Here is a 22,109-nt window from a genome sequence, read left to right on the forward strand (position 1 = left end):
CAAAACCTAAGTTTGCTCCCAGTTGAGAATTTGGTTTCCACGGTCTTATATAAAAAGTATATGGAGACTTTAATTCCCTATAAGCCCTTTCCAAAGAGTGAATACAGTTCATCATTCGTAAGAGATGATGAAAGTTACAATTTTGTTGAATAGGTGGAATATATATTACATATAATATACATATTTATTTTTAATATATATATATATATATAATATATATAAAGTTACTATTCAGAGTCCTAAAACATGGATTTTTCTTACTTACCAAGAATGAACAGTAACTTGATCTCTAAACAATAAAGCACCTGGTCATAACAGAATCATAACAAATATTTGATATCAGAATGAATTCACTGTTCAGGTGTAAAGAGGGAATAGCTTCAGTTTTCCTCTTTCGGGCACCCCATTATTGCATCCTGGACAGAGGGGATTTTCTTGATTTTAATCTAAAGGAGAAATGGTCACTTTTGTTGAGATGGAAATTGACCACCTCAGTAGGCAGAGGCACTGTTTTTATTTGGCTGAATTCATGTTTCTAGTGATAATTCAAGGTGTAATAGGGTTTTCTCAGCCACTCCAAAATCTGAAAATGATAAGCATCTCACCAGAGTTTCAGGATGGCCCATTACCTATTCTGTGGAAAGGATATTCAAAATACCATGCTTCATCAATGTCTTCTTTGACTTGTTAATGAATGGACAACTACTGAGTTAAGACAATGTCTTATCCTTGCTTCAAAAAAATAAAAACAGAAAACCCCCACAAACACAAAAAAACTGTTAACAATGAAAACTTATTATGCCAGGCCTTAGTATGGCCTGACTTGGAAATTTAGTTTCAGAGGCTTTTGTGAATATACCAAGGAAAGAGGACCTAGGTGTATCTTATTCCCACAGGCCGCCAATAAATATTTGCTTAACGGACAAAATATGAATATATAGTGTAGGAGAGAACCTGACAGATGCTTAACATTATTGAGTGATAGCAATGCCCAAACTCATCTGTGATCAAACACTATGAAAGTATCCTCCTAAGGATAAACTTATTACAAATAAGAAGTGAAAATTCAATTATGCAGATACTTTCAGTGTCAGCTCTGATATGCACAAAGCATGGAAGTTGTCACTGTATCTTGTCCTTACAAGATAATGCTGTACAAAATGAAAATCAGTGACTTTTCTCAGACATGATTAATAAAACATGTAACTATGAAAGAATTTTCAAACGGTAATTATGTATGTGTATATATGTGTCTCTGAAAAATCTGGTCAAAGAAAACTGAGGCTATCAGTATAAACTTCTTTAACTTCTATCTCTTCTTACCTTTATTTCCTCCCAAACTTACCAGTATCCATCCAGCTCGAAGGATACAAGTGATTTTTATATACTGTGCAAGGTGTTTTTTTCTTATTCATATGTCCATGTTTCCCCAATTCTCTAAATTATTATCTACATCTTCAGGATCTCCTTTATTGGTTCCTTCATTTCAACATATAAAATAGAAGTCCTTCTCATTCTAAAAAATTCTTTTTTGCTAATTATTTTCTCTTTTCATCCACACTCCTTGAGAGCAGCCTCTTCCCACTGTCCTCACTAGCCCCGCCTGGCCCCGACAGGCAGCCCTACGCCCTCAGTTTATTGCCATCTGGCTTTTTGTCCACCACTTCCCTGCACTGCTCTCAGGTCACTGGGGACCTAACTGCCCAAATCCAATGGACACTCACAGTCTCTGAAGGACGACGCTGGCATCTCCTTCCTCCTCCTTGAATCTCTGTCACCTCTCTCCTTCCCAGAATTCTTCCTCTGCTTATCACTTAAACGTTGTCAGGACTCACAATTCTCTGACATCTCATCCATTTTCATGATTTTAATGACTGCTGATATGTGCTGAGGACATTCAAATTTTTATCTTTCCATGTCTTCACGTGCATGTCCAGTTATCTACCAGTTTGTCTTCTGAATTCTACAGGTGCTTCAAAATTCTACATGTCCAGAACTAAAGTCTTTTCCCCACTTCAGTTCTTTATCCCCTATTTCCAAACTCAATGATACCACCACCCAACCTTAGTCACACAGATGGGGGTTCAGCCTCCGCCTCCTACTTCTTCCTTACTTCCCAAGGTCAAGTCTTGCTGGTAATTTCCTAAATACAATTAGAACTTATTTCCTCCCTTCATTTATACCTTATTTCAGGCCCCTTTCTTCTTGCTATTACCTGGTCTAGAAGTTACGAAATTGCTGTTCGGTGGAACCAGTTGTTAGACATTCTATTAAAAAAGGACTCTAGGGTCAAATAGCTTTGAGGATGGCTGTGTACCATACGCCTGCTGTGACGATCCAGAATGAACATTAGCCTACAGCAGCCCCGAGAAGCTGTACTGTAAAGGAACCTGATTAACTTTACTTAAGCCAGGTTCTCCCTTCTGCCGGCCTATAAACCTTTCAGTAGGGACAGGAGAGGAGGTGGCAGCGTGAAAATCCCACTTGAAAATATAAAGCAGTGCTCCTCAGAAGAGTGGGGCATAATTATCTCCAGGCTTCTTCAGATTCCTCATCCATACTGACGTCAGTGGTCTAAAATGCCACCCGAACTTGTCCTTTCCATTCTTAGCTATTTTCTGAGGAAACCAGCTCCACGCACATGGTTGGTTAAGACCTGCTCTCCTCCTCCTCGCTGCCTCCTTTAGGGGCACTTGCCGCTGCCTGGGGACACTGCACTGATCCTCCAGAGCCTGTGCCTGTGGCTCTGTAACACACCCCTCGCACACTCACGGCTCTGGACTTCCGCTGTCCACTCTGCCTTGAGTATCCTTGCCTTTCACCGGCTGACTCACCAGTTTCTCACGAGTCCTTTAAGACTTAGCTTAGGGACTGCCCCTTTTGATGACTTTTCTTTGCCTCACGGCTCCCCCTCTTCTTCCACAAACACTGACTAAACGCCCTGAATATGCCCGTCACAGCAGGTCACATGCAGGATGAGACATCTGCTGTGCGTCTTCCCCTCTCACTCCACTGCTAAAGGGCCAACACTACATCTTGCTCATTGTTTCACTCCTCTAACACTCAACCCATGACTAATGAACTAACTAGTACTGTAGTAGCCCTCTTAGTAACAATCAGGCAGGACCTTCTACAAGAAATCTGACACTCCAGCTTTTCTCTGATCTCACCTTTCACTCTGATTCAACTAAAGACTTATCTGTACATGTTTTACCAGGGAGACATAATTTAATCCAGAGATGTCATCACATACTCTTACATACTCTGCCATTTAAAAATTCTGCTCACGATGGGGGAAGGAGACAGGTGTGCTTTCTGACAGCCCCACTGTTTTTGCACTTCTAGTGGTCACTGGCTTCTCTCTCAGTGCCTTCCTTAAACCCTTCTTAACGAGGGAACAGGATAACAAAGTAATTAAGAGCCTGGTTACAGCCTATGTGTGAACAGAAACATAAACAGGGACATAGAGAATAGACTGGCGGTTGCCAAGGAGGAGGGGGTGGGAGAGGGTTGGATTGGGAGTTTGGGATTAGCAGATGCAAACTGGTGTATATACAGGATGGATAAACGAAAAGGTCCTACATGGGACTTCCCTGGTGGCGCAGTGGTTAAGAATACGCCTGCCAATGCAGGGGACATGGGTTCAAGCCCTGGTCCGGGAAGATCCCACATGCCAGAGAGCAACTAAGCCGGATGTCACAACTCCTGAAGTCCAGGCACCTAGAGCCCGTGCTCTGCAACAAGAGAAGCCACCACAATGAGAAGCATGTGCACCTCAACTAGAGGAAGCCCGCGTGCAGCAACAAAGGCCAAACACAGCCAAAAATAAATACATACATGCATTTATTTTTAAAAAGTGCATGTATTTAAAAAAACCCCAAAAAGTTCCTACTGTAGAGCACAGGGAACTATATTCTATATCCTGTGATAAACCGTAATGGAAAAGAAGATGAAAAAGAATGTACATAAATGTGTAACTGAGTCACTTTCCTGTACAGCAGTAATTAACACAACACTGTAATTCAAGTGTATGTCAATAAAAAATAAAATTTAAAAAAATTGCCAGAAAAATAGTCACATAAGGGGAACTTCCCTGGTGGTCCAGTGGTTAAGACTTTGCCTTCCAATGGAGGGGGTGAGGGTTCAATCCCTGGTCGGGGAGCTAAGATCCCACATGCCTTGAGGCCAAAAAACCAAAATATAAAACAGAAGCAATACTGTAACAAATGCAATAAACACCTTAAAAATGGTTGACATCAGAAAAAATCTTTAAAGAAAAAATTCACATAAATCAGAAACAAATGAAAGATAATAAAGTCCATACATTAAAAAAAAAAAAAGAGCATGGGTTCGGGTCACATTGCAACTTCCCACTTACTTATAGCTGTGTAATTCTGTGCAACTCACATAATGTCTCCTCAGACTGTTCATCTATAAAATGGGGATGGTAAGAGTTCCCTACCTCAGAGCGTTGCTGTAATCCATAAACACGGTTAAGTGCCTTGGTAAATGTTTGAGGCTCTCTGGTTATTATGAATTAAAATATGTCAATGGCTTCTGGCCGTGTGATTTATATAATAGTTTGATGTTTAACCAAATGGTAAAACTATTCCATTTATTATTCCCATCTCTTTTTAACCCTCAGCCTGCTTTGTTGTTTATGTTTTCTGCCACCACAGAGTGCTAGTTCCAGGAGAGTAAAGGCTTTATTTTGTTCACTGCTGAAAGCAACAGCACCCAGAAAAGTACTGTACATATGAAGCCCTCAGTAAACACTAGCTGAATGAATGGTGCAAAGTGTTACAAGGAAAAGTACACCCAAACTTTCATTATAATAAAAAAGTAAAGATAAAAAAATCTTTCTCTAATGGCTTCCAGTCAAGTAACTGAAAACACCATATGCTATAATAATAACATAAGTAATTTATTAAAATTTGAAGGCAAAAACATAATTTTAAAAGATTTAGACCTACGTTAGGTGTGATAGAGTATGGATGCTTTCTTGAAATTCACAATCAGATCCAAGAGTATCACTTTCAGACTGTTCTAGTAGACTGAGTTTACTTTTAGTTGTCTTTGATGACACAGTCACTATTCTACTCTCTTTCTTAACAGAAATGTGTTTTTTCGAAGACTCACTTTTAATTGGTTTATTAACCAAAGAATTATTTTGCCCAATTCCTTTGCTTTTCTGCTTTACAGGTGAGTCAGAGCAGGAATGCAGGTCCTTCCCAGGTTGTTTCTTAGCAGAGTAGTTTTTGGTCTATTCACCTGCTTTGCTCATTTTCTCTGAAGAAGACCTGCTATTTCTAGATAATTCCTCTTCTTTTCTTTGACTTCCAGTTCCAGAAATGACGTCTGCTGAAGGAGAATATGTTCTAGCAATGAAATCTTCAAAAGACTCCTGCCGCTGCTCTGTGACTGGGACCCCCAGGTTGTCTTTGGAAGTTTCTAAGGCCTCCTGAGTAGACGCTGGGACACGGAAGGAGTTGAGAGGCAAAGGAATCCTAGCATCACCTGTAATTTTCGGAAAGTGGAGGGGAAGACAAAAGACAAGACAAAAATTCAGTGATGAACAAAGCCAACCATTAAAAAGTAGAGTTCAAAACTTCAATGTTACTCTGTAATCTTATTATTAACACAGTCAATTGATTAATCAGAAGATTTCAGAGCCAGTTTTTTTTGTAATTATATCTTGCCAAGTGATTCTCAGCTTAACCTAGCTATATCCAAGGCTATGTCCGCTACGTTTTCAGACTTTGGTGATTGGGGTAGTTATTACCCATTTCCTCTCCCTCACTAAAAATAAAACCCTATTCTGTAGGATAATTAATGTCTTTTCTATCCTCCAGGCACATGTAAACCGTATATAGTTTGTGACCAGACTGTGTTCTCAAGCTGTCAGTTCCCAAGACCACTCTGAGATTGGCTGATGGGGGCTCCAAGTGAGGCTAGAGGAAAAGCTGACAGGTTTTCCCCTCCCATTCCCATAACCAGGTGATTCACTCTAATATGTTACCTATTAGCTATGTCTGGATTACTTATTTTAAAAATTGTATCAGTATGTGTACCTTCATTAGTGTTCCTTCATTGTAAGCTGACTGCATACAAATAGAAACCTAGATAAAATATGAACAGAATAGACATTTATACAATTTAAAATCTGGAATATTTTCTCTAATGTCTTCTTTCTTCATTAAGGATAGTTTGCTTTAACTCATAAATTTTCTCAAGAACTTCCAGTCTCCTTATTTACAAAAGTACAGTATCATGAAATGGGCCCACATTTACTAATCTCAGATTTCGAAAGGATTCCAGAGTCTTCTAGCTCCCGGGCATGTGAACTATTAGAGACTGATCGTTATTGTTTTCTCGCTGACTTGGTCATTTCCTTTTTGCTAATCACTCTTAGAATCATTAAGTGCTGTTCTGTCCATTTACTTGGCTATTTTGCATTTGTTATGGGGCACCCTGTTTTGATTCTGATTTTCCTTCTTCAAGTGCCTTCTTTTCTTCTTTAGGTGGACTACTAACAGGAGAATTCATCTGGGGACGACCTAGTAAATGAAAATCTGACTGATCTATACCAGCCATTGTGGCCAACTGCCCAAGCCTAGACGAGAGGAGGAAAGGAGAAAAGACAAAGGTTATTATAATCACAGAAGAGCAGTTTAGATTTCCCCAGACTTACAATCATGAAATACTTCTAAAATCTTTTTTTTTTTTTTTTTTTTTTTGCGGTACACGGGCCTCTCACTCCTGTGGCCTCTCCCATTGCGGAGCACAGGCTCCGGACGCGCAGGCTCAGCGGCTATGGTCACGGGCCCAGCCGCTCCGCGCCATGCGGGATCCTCCCAGACCTGGGCACAAACCATAGCCCCTGCATCGGCAGGCGGACTCTCAACCACCCCGCCACCAGGGAAGCCCTACTTCTAAAATCTTAAAAGCTAACATCCTACTCCAGACTACAAGCCTCTCTCTCCCCCAAATCCTCAGCCATTTCCAGATTCATCCTCTAGGAGACATCCCACTGTCTCACTAGAAGCTTCAATATGTTCCATGCACCCTGTCCACTGCCTGTCACACCTCCATTCCTACACTTCTTTACCACCTTTCCTCCAGTTTCCAAGAATGTGTTTGTTCCTTCCTTCCCAACACCAACACCAATTCATTCACTGACAAAACACCACTCCATCAACTATCAATCTCCACTTCCCTCTTTCAGCAAAATTGCTCCCGGTTGAGAACCACTGACCTATATCTCCCCTGCAGATTAATAATCATTTTTATGTCTAAGGCAAAGATAACTTTAATTCAAACTTATCAAACAAGCAAAAGAAGTGAAAGATAGGAAAATTCTTATGCATTCCCGACTATTTTCAATGAAAACTGCCTTTAATTTAGTCTTTACAAAACAACTATACCTACTAATTACTCTGTCTACAGGTTACTCTTTTATAATGGGCTCCCCACTCTACCAAAGCAGGCTTCCCTATTTGCATTTCTTAAAAAATTTAATTCCTCATTTTAAAATGTCAACTATATTACCTATAATTACACTAAATTTGGCTAAATATAGCCACGTAAGTGATGAAAATTGCTCCAGTTCCTCAGCAAACTACCATTAGAGTCGCAAAGAGAAGAATGCCATGAAGAGAAATGAACTAACCCAGCATCTTTAAGGAGAACCAGGAAAGCATGGAACTTCTGAAAAGAATTCTCAGTGCTGCCCCAAACACCTTCATCATCCAGGATCATGCTTGTCAATGAGTGGGCATGAAGGGCTTCAGACAAAGAGAAAGTTGTGTTTCTTAACTGGGCATTTTCATGTTCCAGCTATACAAGAAGACTGAAAACGTCTGACATGATTTTTTCTCATTGTCATCAAAAGTAGTCTTGCCTTGGGCTTCCCTGGTGGTGCAGTGGTTGCGAGTCCGCCTGCCGATGCAGGGGACACGGGTTCGTGCCCCACTCTGGGAAGATCCCACATGCTGCGTAGCGGCTGGGCCCGTGAGCCATGGCCGCTGAGCCTGTGCGTCCGGAGTCTGTGCTCCGCAACGGGAGAGGCCACAACAGTAAGAGGCTCACATACCGCAAAAAAAAACCCAAAAAACAACAAACAAAGAAAAAGTAGTCTTGCCTAGTTTCAAGGAACAAAACTAAAACACTCAAAATGTAATTATTTTATAATTAATGTAACCCTCCGCCAGTAAAGACAGAGACCATATCACATAATAACCAAAGCCCACAGGCACCCAACAAAGTTTCCTATATAACACTTAGGTGGTATATAAATAAACCCAAGTTACCGTTTTATTAATGATCTTTCACAAAAGATCACATTTCTAACTGGTTCAATTCATAATGCAGCCTCATTCCACATTAGAAAATGACCTGCTTTAAGTTTCCCTTAAATTAGAAAGTGAATTATAGAATCTGATTTGAACAAAACATATTACAACTCTGATGAATGTTAAGAATTAACTTTAGTGAGTAAAATATCTAATGCTTACGTTTAAAAGTCCTAAATCATACCCAACCCAATTTATTAAATGTACGATCACCAATATTTTCTTTGGCTTCTTGAACATATTCACCCCCGTGCACTCTTCCCCTTCCGCTCAGCATCTACGCACTTAAAACCCCCTGTAAGCTCAACTCTGGTATTTCTCAGAAAGGCCGTTAATGTTCATGATGCCCCTTTTGCCTTACATGAGCAGGTACTCAACATTTATTGAATGAGTGTCTGCCAATCCACTGGATGCACTTTTAAAAATTCCTCCCTACACTCACCCTGTGATAAATTATATTTAGATAGAACTTTTTAGATTATGCCCTGCTTTCATGCACATTACCTAATGTAATTCTCATAGTATATATTTTTATCTTTCATTGCATTCTTAGAAGTTTTCCAATATCTTAAATTTATTTAAATGATTCACTTTCCTAATTCATTGCCAGGAGAGTCTCATCATGTCTTTTATGTTACTGTATATACAATACATGCACAGAAAGTGCCTTCTTGAATCAAAGAATCATGAACAGGAAATAAGCTAATGTCATATAAAAGCACACACACACACACACACACACAAAACCAGATTTTCACATCTTTAAAAACATGCTTTCTGGAATATAGATCATATGATCACTAAATACCAGTAAATGCAAAAGTCCATATGATACCACCGATTTGCAACATATTACAGTTTTAAAGCTTACAAAATATGTGTATATGGCTTAAAATCAAATCAAAATAAAACCAAAACACTCTCAAAAGCAGATGAAACGTGTTTACCTCACTGACTCGTCTATCAGCCTTCAGTCTTATTACTCTTTCCTCCTTTAACTGCTTTAGGCACTCCTCCAGGGTTTCCTAAACAAACAGAGTCAATATTATAAGTAATTCATAGTATAATATCCAAAAGCCTTTCCAGCTATTGGTCTCATCAGGATTTAGGGGCAGAGCCAGAAGTGAACTCAGATTTTAGTCTGCTACTGGTCATATTATACCATGCCAGTGAAATGAATGATCAAAATCTATCCAATTTGCAAAGATTTATTTAAATTCCACTCTTTCCAACATAAATTTGTGGCAGCCCACCATAAAAGGCATATGCATATAACATAGTAAGTCAGAAATAAGAAGTTACGACCAAGAAAGAAAAATTCTATTTTTATTTGTGGGTCTCTTTATAGCAGGAAGTCCTATTAACGAACCTGCTTAGCATACCTGAATTGCATAATTGCAGATTCAAAAGCATGTTTTAAAAAAGTAATCACTTTTAAAGCAATTTACAGTCAAGCACTGTTCCTGGAGTTCCCTGGGTATTAAATAATCGAATCATCAAAACCCTAAGAGGGGGCTTCCCTACTGGCACAGTGGTTAAGAATCCGCCTGCCAGTGCAGGGGACACGGGTTCGAGCCCTCGTCCAGGAAGAACCCACATGCCGCAGAGCAACTAAGCCTGTGCGTCACGACTACCGAGCCTACGCTCTAGAACCCACGTGCCACAACTCCTGAAGCCTGCGCGCCTAGAGCCTGTGCTCCGCAATAAGAGAAGCCACCGCACCGCAACGAAGAGTAGCCCCCCGCTCGACGCAACTGGAGAAAGCTGGCGAGCAGCAACGAAGACCCAACGCGGCCAAAAATAAATTTATAAAACAAAAAACCCTACGAGGAAAGAACGATCACTAACTCCATGTTATTTTACAGATGAGGGAAACAGAGGCAGAGAAGTAGAGTAAGTAGAGCAGCACAGCCAAGGTCACACCACTAAGTAGCAGAGCCACACTGTGGACTCAGGAAGCTGGCTGCCATTCCTGCTCACGGCGGTGGTAGTCTTCCCTTCACCAAGGTCACTGAAATAAAATGAACACTGATAAACTATCTTAGGAGTTTTAGGAGCTAAGACACTTCGGTCCTTGAAGTGGGGACACTGCTTGCAATAGGCAGAATTCTGACAGAGCCTCCAAGATGACCACTTACTGAAGTACACAAACCTTCCACTTATCCAATCAAACTCTAAATGTAGGTGCTGTAGTGAAGGGATTTTGCACATGGAATTAAGGTTCAAAATCAGTTGATCTTTTAAGATAGGGAGATTACTTTAGGTGGATGTGGCCTACTCAGGCACCCCACGAAAAGGACCTGAACTCTTCCTGAATTGAAGTACAAAATGGACAAGAGGGAGACTCTCCATTGCTGGCTCTGAAGAAGTCCAATGCTGCGGCAGAGAAGGCAAGCGAGAGGCCTCTAGGAGCTGAAACTCTCCCCCGACTGACAGCCAGCAAGGAAATGGGGACCTCTGTCCTGCAACTCCAGAATCTGAATTATGCCAACAAGCCGGAAGAAGCCTGTAGGCATTCTTTCCCAGAGCCTCTGGACGCTAACACAGCCAGACTGACATCTTGATTTCAGCTCTGTGGCCCACACAAACTATGGTGAACATCCAACGTTTGGGGCTCAATATCTTACACTTAAATTTCACGTGCTTTAACACTCTCAGGAGGGAACCCACATGTTCCCGTGTGTATCTGAGCAGGAAGCCCAGTCACGCTGTGCCTGGACTTCTGACCTACAGAACTCTGAGCTAGTCAAATAGGTATTGTTTTCAGTCAGTAAGAGTGTAGTAAAAGAATTAATATTCTACTCAACCTCCAGGTTCGTGAACAAAATAAATGATTGTCATTGTTTTAGGCCACTGTTTTGGGGTGGTTTCTTATGCAGTGATAAACAATCATAATACCTATACTTATGAAAACAGTAAGGTATATTTATACATGTTAACTGCTTTGAACAATCACTTAAAGAATGAGGAACTCTATTACCTGCCATCATTGGGAGAGGAGCTGGTATCACTTTCTGGAGAGTAGCTTTTGGTACCTAACAACAATCCTACATCAGGAGTTTACCCTAAGGAAATCAAAGATGTGGGCAAAGATTTATCTACCAACATGATGTCATAAGATTGTTGATAACCAAACCCTAGAAGAAAGCTAAGAGCCTCCGAATTGGGACTGGTTTAAATAAAAACAGCTCATCGTCTGAAGGAATGCTCTATGAAGCCACTAAGAATGACAAGAGGTCTCAACCAGAGTTCATGAATGGGCTTCAGGAGTGCTACATTCAAAATATATCTGTGCGTTTTTCCTGGGAGATGATGCATAAGCTTAATCAAATTCTCTGATGTAGAAGAGTAGTTAGTGACATGGCAAAATATTTCTGATACTTTTTTAAGACAAAAGAACAGATTAGGTGTGTGTACATGCAGAGGTGGCTTTTATTTCCTTCAAGAAGTTATTCATTGTTTTCAAACATTTGCTCAGGGCTTCCCTGGTGGCGCAGTGGTTGGGAGTCTGCCTGCCGATGCAGGGGACACGGGTTCGAGCCCTGGTCCGGGAGGATCCCACATGCCGCGGAGCAACTAGCCCCGTGAGCCACAATTACTGAGCCTGCGCGTCTGGAGCCTGTGCTCCGCAACGAGAGGCCGTGATAGTGAGAGGCCCGCGCACCGCGATGAGGAGTGGCCCCCACTTGCCGCAACTAGAGAAAGCCCTCGCACAGAAACTAAGAGCCAACACAGCCATTAAAAAAAAAAAAAAAAAAAAAAAAGGCAAAATAAAAAAAAAAAAAAAAACAAAAACATTTGCTCAATGAACATATATTTTTATATTCAGAACATGTTTAAAAAATTGACAGTCTAAGAACTTCAAATTCTTTAATGTTTCATTACTAAAGCCAGTCAAGTTTTCAATGGGGAAAAAGGGGAAAAAATTGCAAAATTCCTCTACTTTTAATATAATGGTTTAGTCAATCTTCTAAAACTGATTTCAAAGAAATTCTAAACAAATAAACAAAAAAACAAAAAACCCTCAGCACGGTCAGAGGAAAGTAGACTAAAATTCCTGACTGGTTCTAAATAGCACATCAAAGTGCAATTACATGCAACAGTTTCTCCCTCTAATGGAGGGAATTAGAACACAGTGTTCAATTTTTGTGAAAAAGTGTACCCTCCTCCTACAAAATATTCAGAATTCATGTCCCTTACATGGAAATATGGAACCAAAAAAGTTAGAAAGTAAAATTGCTTGATATTCTATTACTTAAGTAAGACTAATGATAAGGCTTTGGAATAATTTTCCTTCCTTCCATCTGCTCTCCATTCCACCCTTCTGTACACCAGCTAGGGTGATTTTTCTGGGGCAAAGCTCCCATCATATTGGATATCAAATTTTATGTTCAACTTTTCTCCATTTAACATTGAAATCAATCATTTCTCATATAATCAGGGGATTCATAACCTTGATTTTTTTGTGTGGGCTACAAAATATTCCACTGAGTGGGTTTACTGGTTAACCATTTTACAGATTTAAATTCTTTCCAACTTTTCAGTATTATCAGACAAAATAACCGTTTTTATGCATGAAGGCTTTTTTCCATATTGAGAATAACATTCTTACAATAAATCCATAAAAATGAGTTTGAGATCAAAGCAAATGAACATTTTTAAGGCTCTGAGGTACCTATCTCCAGACTTCTTTCCAAAAGATTTCTGAGATTTTACACTGCCATCAGCGATGTATCACTTGGTATATAACCTCTACTGTAACTGTTGGCTTACTTCCTCACTTAGAGTGCAAGTTATTTGAAGATAGGGGGTGTATTTTATTAAGTGTTTATCCCCAGCACCTGTGCCTAGCACAACGTAGACGGTCAATAAATAATTGCTTAATAAGGAAAATCCCTGCCACGCACGTACATATAAGATGTACGTGTGTGAAAGACAGACTGTGTGTTTTTCTCTAACTGGATAGATGAAAACTTGTCATCTTCTTTAATGTGCAATTTTTTTGCTTATAATTAGTCATTAAATTTCTCTTTTAGATTATATTGTAAATATTCAGATTCTCTGAGGCAAATGGGCCTGGCACTACCCATTAGCTACATAACCTTGGACAAGTTGTATAACTCTAGGCCTCAACTTCCTCATCTATAAAATGGAGATAAGCTCCCATATTACAGAGCTCTTGTGAGAATTACATGAGTTAAAACACATATAAAATTAGAAGAGTGCTTGGTACATAGAATATGTGCAATTAATGCTGAATGAATGAACATGCGAATGCAAACAGTAGTGAAGGGCTTCAAATGAAACGGTCTCATCCCACTCCCACATCCAGCACTCAAGAAGCGACCGATTCTTTATGCAGTTTTTAATTGTAAAATACGATATGTGTACTGAGAAGTGCACAGAACAAAACTGTCAATGTGACAAAGAAAAAGAGAATACTTACATAAGCACTACTCGAAGCTGAAAGTATTGATACTTGTCAGCATCGCAAAAACCCCCCATATCCTTTTCTCATCACAAGCTCCTTCCCTCTTCCCGGTTAAACACCAACCTCATTTCTTGACAGTCATTTCCTTTAACCTGCATGCATCCCTAACAAAAGAGTTTAGTTGTGTCAACATCTAACTTTATGTACAGGATCATAGTATATGAAGTCTTTTCTATCTTATTTCTTTCTCTCAACATTGGTTTAAAAAATTCATCCAGGGCCTCCCTGGTGGCGCAGTGGTTGAGAGTCCGCCTGCCGATGCAGGGGATACGGGTTCGTGCCCCGGTCTGGGAGGATCCCATGTGCCGCGGAGCGGCTGGGCCCGTGAGCCGTGGCCACTGGGCCTGCGCGTCCGGAGCCTGTGCTCCGCAACGGGAGAGGCCACAGCAGTGAGAGGTCCGCATACCGCAAAAAAAAAAAAAAAAAAAAAAAAAAAATTCATCCACATTGCTGCCTGTAGCTCTAGTTCATTCAATTTTATTGCTGGATAGTTTTCCCACTGTACAAATACACATCATTTATTTAATTTTTGACTCTTAATGGACATTTGGTTTGTTTTCAGTTTGTGCTAATGCAAATCATGGACAGGAATCCTGCTGTACCCGTTATTCTGGTGCATTTACACAGGGCGGGGGTGAGGGCTGCTGGCTCACAGGCTATTTATATACCTTCAGTTGATGGAGAGTGCTAAATGCTTTCCAAAGTAGTTGTGTCGATTTATACTCCAGTATAAACAGGGTAGAAGATTCCCATAGTACTTCAGGTCTACAATACCTGATACTACCAGACTTTTTATTTATGTATTTGTCAATCTGATTGACATGTAGTTTCCTTGGTTTTGACTCACTTTTCACTTATTACTTCATGAAGTCGTACACTTTTCTGTGTTTACTGTCTGTATGGATTTCCTTTTTTATGAGGTTTACATCAAATATTGTTATTTTTTATTATTTTATTATTATTATTTACTTTTGGCTGTATTGGGTCTTCGTTGCTGCGTGCAGGTTTTCTCTAGTTGCGGCGAGCGGGGGCTACTCTTCATTGCGGTGGCTTCTCTTGTTATAAAGCACAGGATCTAGGCGCGCAGGCTTCAGTAGTTGTGGCACGTGGGCTCAGTAGTTGTGGCTCACGGGCTCTAGAGCACAGGCTCCGTAGTTCTGGTGCACGGGCTTCGCTGCTCCGTGGCATGTGGGATCTTCCCGGATCAGGGCTCGAACCCGTGTCCCCTGCCTTGGCAGGCAGTTTCTTAACCACTGCGCCATCAGGGAGGTCCAACTATTGTTATTTTGAATTCTTCTCCATGTCCAAGTAATACTCTTACATGACTATTTTCTCACTAAATTGGAGGCGTTATCAGTTCACTTTCTAACTTACTAATAAGTAAGGGTTTAGTTCCTCTACACTCTTTCCTATGTCCACACTGCTCAGTAAAGTTATGTCATCATGAGTTATTCCACTGCTCATGATCTCTTTGACTTGTAGTCATATACTTAAAAACCTACATTGTTGATCAACTAGAAGCTCTCTCAACGTCACGCTTTGTAAAATGAGGACATTCTTACCATCTTCCCTTTTTTCTACCTCCTGTCTACCTTCCAAACCCAGCTGTTATGTTGTCAAAGTTGAAATTTATATTCTGTTCTATGTGCAGTTAAGTCTTCTGTTACTTGAGAGTCAGTACGGAGTAAGGTTTAAGAGAACAGGCAGAGAGCCTAAACTCAAAGCCTCGATCCAACCTTAAATTAGGTACAGCCGGGGCAAGTTCCTTCCCTGACTTAGCTTCCTGCTCTCAAAAGTGGGAATGATATTAGCACCAACCTCATAAGGCTATTCAGAGGATTAAATGAGTTAATATATGCAAAAACACTTAGAGCCTAATATATGCTAAGTACATACTAGTACACAATACATTTCAGTACATACCAAGTTAATACTAATACATACTAAGTATAGTTTACTTTAGTTATTTGTGATTACATGCAAGTTGGCAATAAAAGCTGCAAACCAAGACAGTATTGCCATTATTACAATGAAATTAATATTGCCCACTGCAGATGTACTGTGTCTCTGTGTATAGACTATACCTCGTTCCATACTGTGCCAGTGTCACTGCCCTTGTGCAGGGTGACCACATACCCCAAGCCGCCTTGGGCTGTTCCAGTTTATACCTGTTGTCCTGATGTTACAGCATTAGAATGCCTCCTTACACTATTGAAGTGTAAGGAGTTTGGACAAGTTCCGGTTTCGACAACAAATTAGATAGGTGGTCATTACCCCTGTGTGTCACTGAAAAGGGGGACATCTATAGTGTCAAGTTGAAGTGGATTCTTCCCTTCCTCACCAATAGTAGGTTAAAAATCAACCATAGTTCAGTGTGCTTCAGCTTTATGTCCGTATAGCCTTTTCTCCTCTGGAGTTCAAGTTCCTTCTCCTCTTCCTCTCCCTCCTCCCTTCCAACAGTGCCTAACACCTAGTAAGTACGATATGCCTCAAGGTGTTTCTAAGCTCTCAATCACACAATCAATAGAAGCCTCTCCACTATAGACTAGCTGCAATCTGCACTGAATCCCCTATTACCTTCCTTCTTGGTTTATTGCCTCATTTTGCTGGATTATGTCTATAAATAGCTTAAGGTGTAGCACAGGAGGTCAATTTTTCAAATTTCTTTGGGTACAAAATATCTTCTTCAGCCTCCACTTATGACTGATAGTTTGGCTGGATACAAACCCCTAGGGTGAAAATTATGTGCCTGAAAAACTTTGGAGGTATCTTTCTAATGCCTTCCAGGATCCATGGTGCTCATGACAAGTATGATAAAGTCAGATTGTAACCTTTTTTTTTAGGTGACCAGTATTTTTCTCTCTGGAATGGATGTATCCTCTCAGTATTTTATTCTATTTTAATTTATTTTTTCAGTATTTGAAAGTTTCACAATGAAGGGTGCCTAGGTATGAGTCTATTCTTACTCATCTTGCATAACTATTTTCAATCTGAGGCCTGATGTCTACTTTCAGCTGTGGGGAATTTTGTTGCCCTTTGACAGCTTCCCTCCATTTTTTTTCTGGGTCTGGACTTTCTAATAGTAACATGTGGGATCTCCCAGATGCAGCCTCTCTAACATATTTCTATCACATTTTCCATTGTGTCTTTCTTTTTTATATACTGAGAAATTTTTTAAATTCCTACTGAATTTATTTCAGCAACCATATTTTCATTTCCAGGAGACCTCTCTTGCTTTCTGACCATTCTCCTTTTCATTAATACCCTAGTCTTATTTTATAGTTGCTAGCTCTTTTTAAACCTCTCTCAGGATGCTAATTAGGGTTTTTTCTTAAATTATTCTGTGCCCTAAATTGTCCCTGGTCCTACTAGGATATGTTTGCACTCTTTCCCCCTCTCTCATGTTGTAAGCTTTACTCAACTAACAGGCAAATGACAGTTATTTTCTATTTAAGAATGAGCGCAGAAAGCTCCCTGAAGTCAACGATTGATTGGCTTCTTATGCAGGAAGAAGCGGGGAGTAACTGTAACAGGATCTCCCCCAAACACAGTTTTCTAGGGTGTAAAAACTCACAGTAGCTGCCCCAGTTCTCGCCAGTTTCACTGTCTTCAAAATGAAATCATCTCATTTCAGGAGGGTTAGGGCGGGGCAGGGAGTCCACTCCTCCAAACACATCCCTTCAATGAGCTCCCCTATTGGTCACACTTTTAACTAACTCCACCCTCTCTCCTACATGCGCACCTGAGCATGGGGCTACTTTTTCAGGTGGGGTCAGAATCCTCCTCAGTTGCACGTGGTCCCTGTGCATATTCTAGGTGATGCTTTTCCTCTGTTCTACTGCTTCAGTTTCACACTCTTCCACCTGTCTTCTTTCAAAACTATGTTGAAATCTCTTGATAGTTGTGTGCATATATACTTAAACACTTTGATACCATCATTGTAGTGTCTTGTCAAAACAGAGAAGAGCTAAAAGGGTTCTCAGTGCATTCTGAATCTGCTATTCTGTGGTCCCAGTTTTTAAACTTCTTGGACTTCCCCACTGTCTATTACTGCTTTTACAAATACAATCTCATGGTCTATTCGTGAAGGAAATGAATACACCACATCTAAAATAACAAGGAATGCGGGTTAGATGCTCTAGGGTCTAGTCATACTCTGCCATTTACTAATAAACCACTTACGTTCTACAAATTGTAGGTGCGCATTTATAAAACGAAAGGGAGTAACTCTACATGAACTATAGATTTCTCCTACTCTAACATTTCATAATTTTCTAAGTTATTTTCTTAAAATTTCTCTATATTATCATTAATTTTAATTAAAAAATAAAAATCTAACTTTCTCTTTTGAAAATCAAAGAGTAGTTCCCGTAGTCCTACAATAATGGGATAATTAGTTCTGAAACCTGTCAAGTGTCATGTCTCATACGAAGAGAAAATCATATTAAATAATTTAAAAAAATTAAACATGGACTTTGTAGCACAAAGACAACGTCCCCCCCAAATGGTGTTCCTTTATTTACTAGAAATGTTAAGCTCTGCATTAAAGTTGAAATAAAATAAATATATTAATTTTGAGGTGCAAAAATTTCTTATGAAAATCAATTTTTCTTTTCTGTCCATACAAACAAAAGTATGGAATGACATTAGAGGTCAGGTTTATTTGGCAATAGAATGGAGCTTCTTGATATTTTTGATTTTAGGAAAGGAGAATATCAACATCAAAACTTTTTTCAACTTTACTTTTATTTAAAATGAGGCCATATTTTCCTCTTATAAAAAGAGAGTTCAACTAGAACTGTCTATTTTCTCATCTGTAAAACAAGAGCACTGAATCAGCTGACTGTATTCATTCAGAACTCAATTTCCTTATCTTATGATCACTAAGCTTCTCCCTAAATCTAAAATACTAAGGTTCTAAGCAAAGGAAAATATATTACTAACGACATGTTTTGATTTTAGTTTCTTAGAGTTCAAATGTCCACCATTCACCTTGGTCTAAGCTTAAGGAACCATTCAAGGGGATACAACGCAGATGGGAGGAGAAAACAGAACCCTCACACAAGCTGTGCTGTGTTGCAATCAGCCTTCCGTTTGAAAAATAATCTTCTCTATAGCTTTAAAGTGATAACTTTGTACCTGCAATGCTTCTTGTTTCAAACGGATTTTCTCTGGCTCCTCCTGAACACGTTCTGAGGAATCGTCGACCTCTTCGATTTCTGAGGAGGAAGGACTCTCTACTGTCACAGTCACAGGAAATTCTGATGGACCTGAGTGTCACAAGAAGAAGATAGGAAACCACAGAGTTGTTACACTAAAGTGCAAAGAAAGAAGACAAGATTGTATAAAAGACAACACAAGCCAGATACCAAATATCCAAATATTAGAGGACATTTAACAAAAGTGATCTGAGGTATCATTCTTTATAAATGTCTCTCACTGCTCTTTAGTGTAAAACAGGCAATGACTAAGTAAAAGTACAGGAACTTATTTTTGCTATGTTACTGTACAGACCTCTGTTGTACGTGGTTAGGATTAGTAATGGGAATTGCCCATATTATTTTATTAAGTTTCTTTCACAGAAGCCAAGTGAAGATCCAAGGTAAACATTTTTTCTCAGATCAACTTTATACTGCAAATGAAAAATTTATTCTTCACCATCAGACAAAAACAGTCTGGAAGAAAATGTAGTTTTTCAGAGGAAAATACATCAGTAAAGGGACTGATGAATAATCAGGAAGTCAACATATCTAAGCTGTGAATAATAGACATTAGAATTTAAAAAAATAAATCACATACACATACACAACTAAAACTGACCCATCAAAAATTTCATCTTCTCACCACCCTTAAGCCAAAACTAGGGCAACAATTCTCCCAGCAAGCTTCACTGCCACTGCAATGTTGTTCAATAGGACATTTCCAAACATTTAAAAACTGACCTGGCCACAACCCCATAAAAGTCTACAGATCATAAAGAACTGTGCTGGGATTATAAACCACGCAGAAGACAAGTCACTAGGACATCATTTTGACAACAAGCAGCAAACCCTGCAGCATAGGAAAACCCTAACAGGAGAACGAGGTGCACACCCCTCTCTCTGGGAATGCAAGGCCAGGACTGACACCCAAGATGCTCTTCTCTCAACCTCAGCAGTGGTGCCTTTCACAGAGCAACTATGCAGTCTCCCAAGACCACTGGGAAGGAGAGTCTGATACTGACAGTATTAGCTTGCCACGAGGCCATAAGCGAGGGAATGTGTGTGGTCTTGGTGAGAGAGCAGAGGTTTGGGAGATGTTGCTTTATATTGGCTTTCAGATCAGGAATTTGTACATATAGCCCACAAACAACGTTTCTTGAAAACGTGAACATTCTTGAGTATGACAGCTCCATGTGAGGGGTCAGAAATGGCAGTCAAGTTCGTTTCACTGGGTAACAGCTGATTTGCGGACTGGAAAACAGGCTTCCTTGTTTACAGACATAACCACAAGGCTGCCAGGTGTGCACTAAATCCACACAAATACACAGTTGCATTGGGAGAGCGACCAAACATGTTTTACATGGATTTATTTCAGAGAGGGAAATGCTTCATGTAAGGCTCTGTCAGTTTAAAAAGCAAGAAGAATGACCATCCACCTTTCCCAATTCAAGCCCTATATATCATAAATATGATAGCTACACACCACCAACTGATTACATACATCACGAGCTTTGATGAATAGAAAGCCCCTAAAAAGATAGCAACAAAACGAAGTTAGATCTTCATGTAAATACATCACCAGTTAAACCCAGTTAATACAACTATTTAGTAGTATGAACAGTATCCATACAGAATTGTGTATAAAAATAAATAAGCTCAAAACAAGGACCTGGAGGGCTCTGCTACGGAGAAAACAGAACAGAATTCAGCCTACTGGCTTGGTAATCACTCTCTGAACTGCTGAGAGGCCCCTTCAGCTCCTATGTTCAGGATGGTTGAGATTTCAGTCTCACTTCTTTAAATGGTGATATTAATCGTTCTCTAATTTACCCCCCTGTGTGAGGAGGATGGACCTGCGATTAAGTGTCTCAGGAAGAAGACAGGAGACCACAGAGCTGTGAAACTCAAGTGCAAACACTGGGGATTCAACACTATAGTTTATGCAACAGCAATTCACATTACCATTTGCAAAAAAGTAGTCGGTTGTCCAGTGGGGATTAGAAACATCCATTTAACATGAGCAACTGAACAGATATTTTACACAGAACTACTTCAAGTACTATTTAAAATCAATTCTCTTTGTTTTCTTAAGCAATTGTTAATCCCCAATTTCCTGATTACTACCAAGTAAGTCACCTGAAGATCATCTAGAGCCATCTATTTCACTTAGCAAGCCTAAAGCTATAATTCAACCATTTTATTTACTGTTCTGTGACAAAAATTACTATGAACAGCTATCCCCTGGATAAGAAATCAGCTAATGCTAGTTTGACTCACTAAATCTGATTTACTGAGTTAATAAGCCAGTTGATTTAGAATAGGTCTAATGCACATTTTTCATCCATTCTGCATTAAACTATTTCCCATGCCTAAAATGTCTTTTTTCCCACTCATACGTATCCAAATTCCTACTTCTGTGCTGTAGGGCTTCGCTCAACTACACCTGCCTTTAATCAAACTTCTCTCACATGCACAATTGGTGATCATTTTAGTCTCCTCAAGACTCCCACGGAGTTACCTCTGTTGTGACACTTGAGAAACAACTTGAAACTCCCAATTACTTTTAATTTTTCTTCCTTAGAGGGCTCATTAGGCAGAAGCCATGTGTGAGTTACCTTTTTTCCTCTACACAAAATACCAGAGACCACCCACATAATACAAGTTCCAAAATAAAGAACTCTAAATGACTGAAAAAGACAGGGAATGCAAACAGGTTACCTGTTGCTTTTTGCACTTTCTGCAGGACACAATGGCCGGAAACCAGACACTCCAGGTGGTAGCGCTTCAGGAGGGTAACATTCTTTACCAGCAGAGTATTTCCTTCCATTACTTACAGGCTTCTTTGCGGCCAAGACTACGTTTGACAAAGCATGAAAACAAGGAATCAAGATGCACCAAAGGTCTACAGAGCAAATGTCACACGTGCACACGTCGAAAGGAATCAAAAAGGCACTTGACAACGATGCCAAGCCCATTAAAAAGAGGATCGGTTTTGTACAAAGGTTTTCCATAAGCCAGCATTTTTAAAAAACATAAGTTCTCTACAGTAACAAGTTATTTTAACTA

At 39.8% G+C, this 22,109-nt stretch overlaps 1 protein-coding gene and 1 pseudogene across 2 annotated transcripts in view; one reads left to right on the forward strand and one right to left on the reverse strand.

Annotated features, from left to right (window-relative positions):
• LOC308620774 (uncharacterized protein) overlaps positions 1-22,109 on the forward strand; it is a gene marked incomplete at both ends in the record, with an annotated part of 307,183 nt that overhangs the window by 110,622 nt on the left and 174,452 nt on the right. The gene's annotated exons all lie outside the window — the stretch shown is intronic.
• LOC308620102 (centrosomal protein of 78 kDa-like) lies at positions 4,945-5,596 on the reverse strand (annotated as a pseudogene). The gene has a single exon. The product of its transcript is annotated as a centrosomal protein of 78 kDa-like (transcript).

Source organism: Mesoplodon bidens (genome assembly GCF_964165515.1).
Source record: "Mesoplodon bidens genome assembly, chromosome: 7".
Lineage (NCBI taxonomy): Eukaryota > Metazoa > Chordata > Mammalia > Artiodactyla > Ziphiidae > Mesoplodon > Mesoplodon bidens.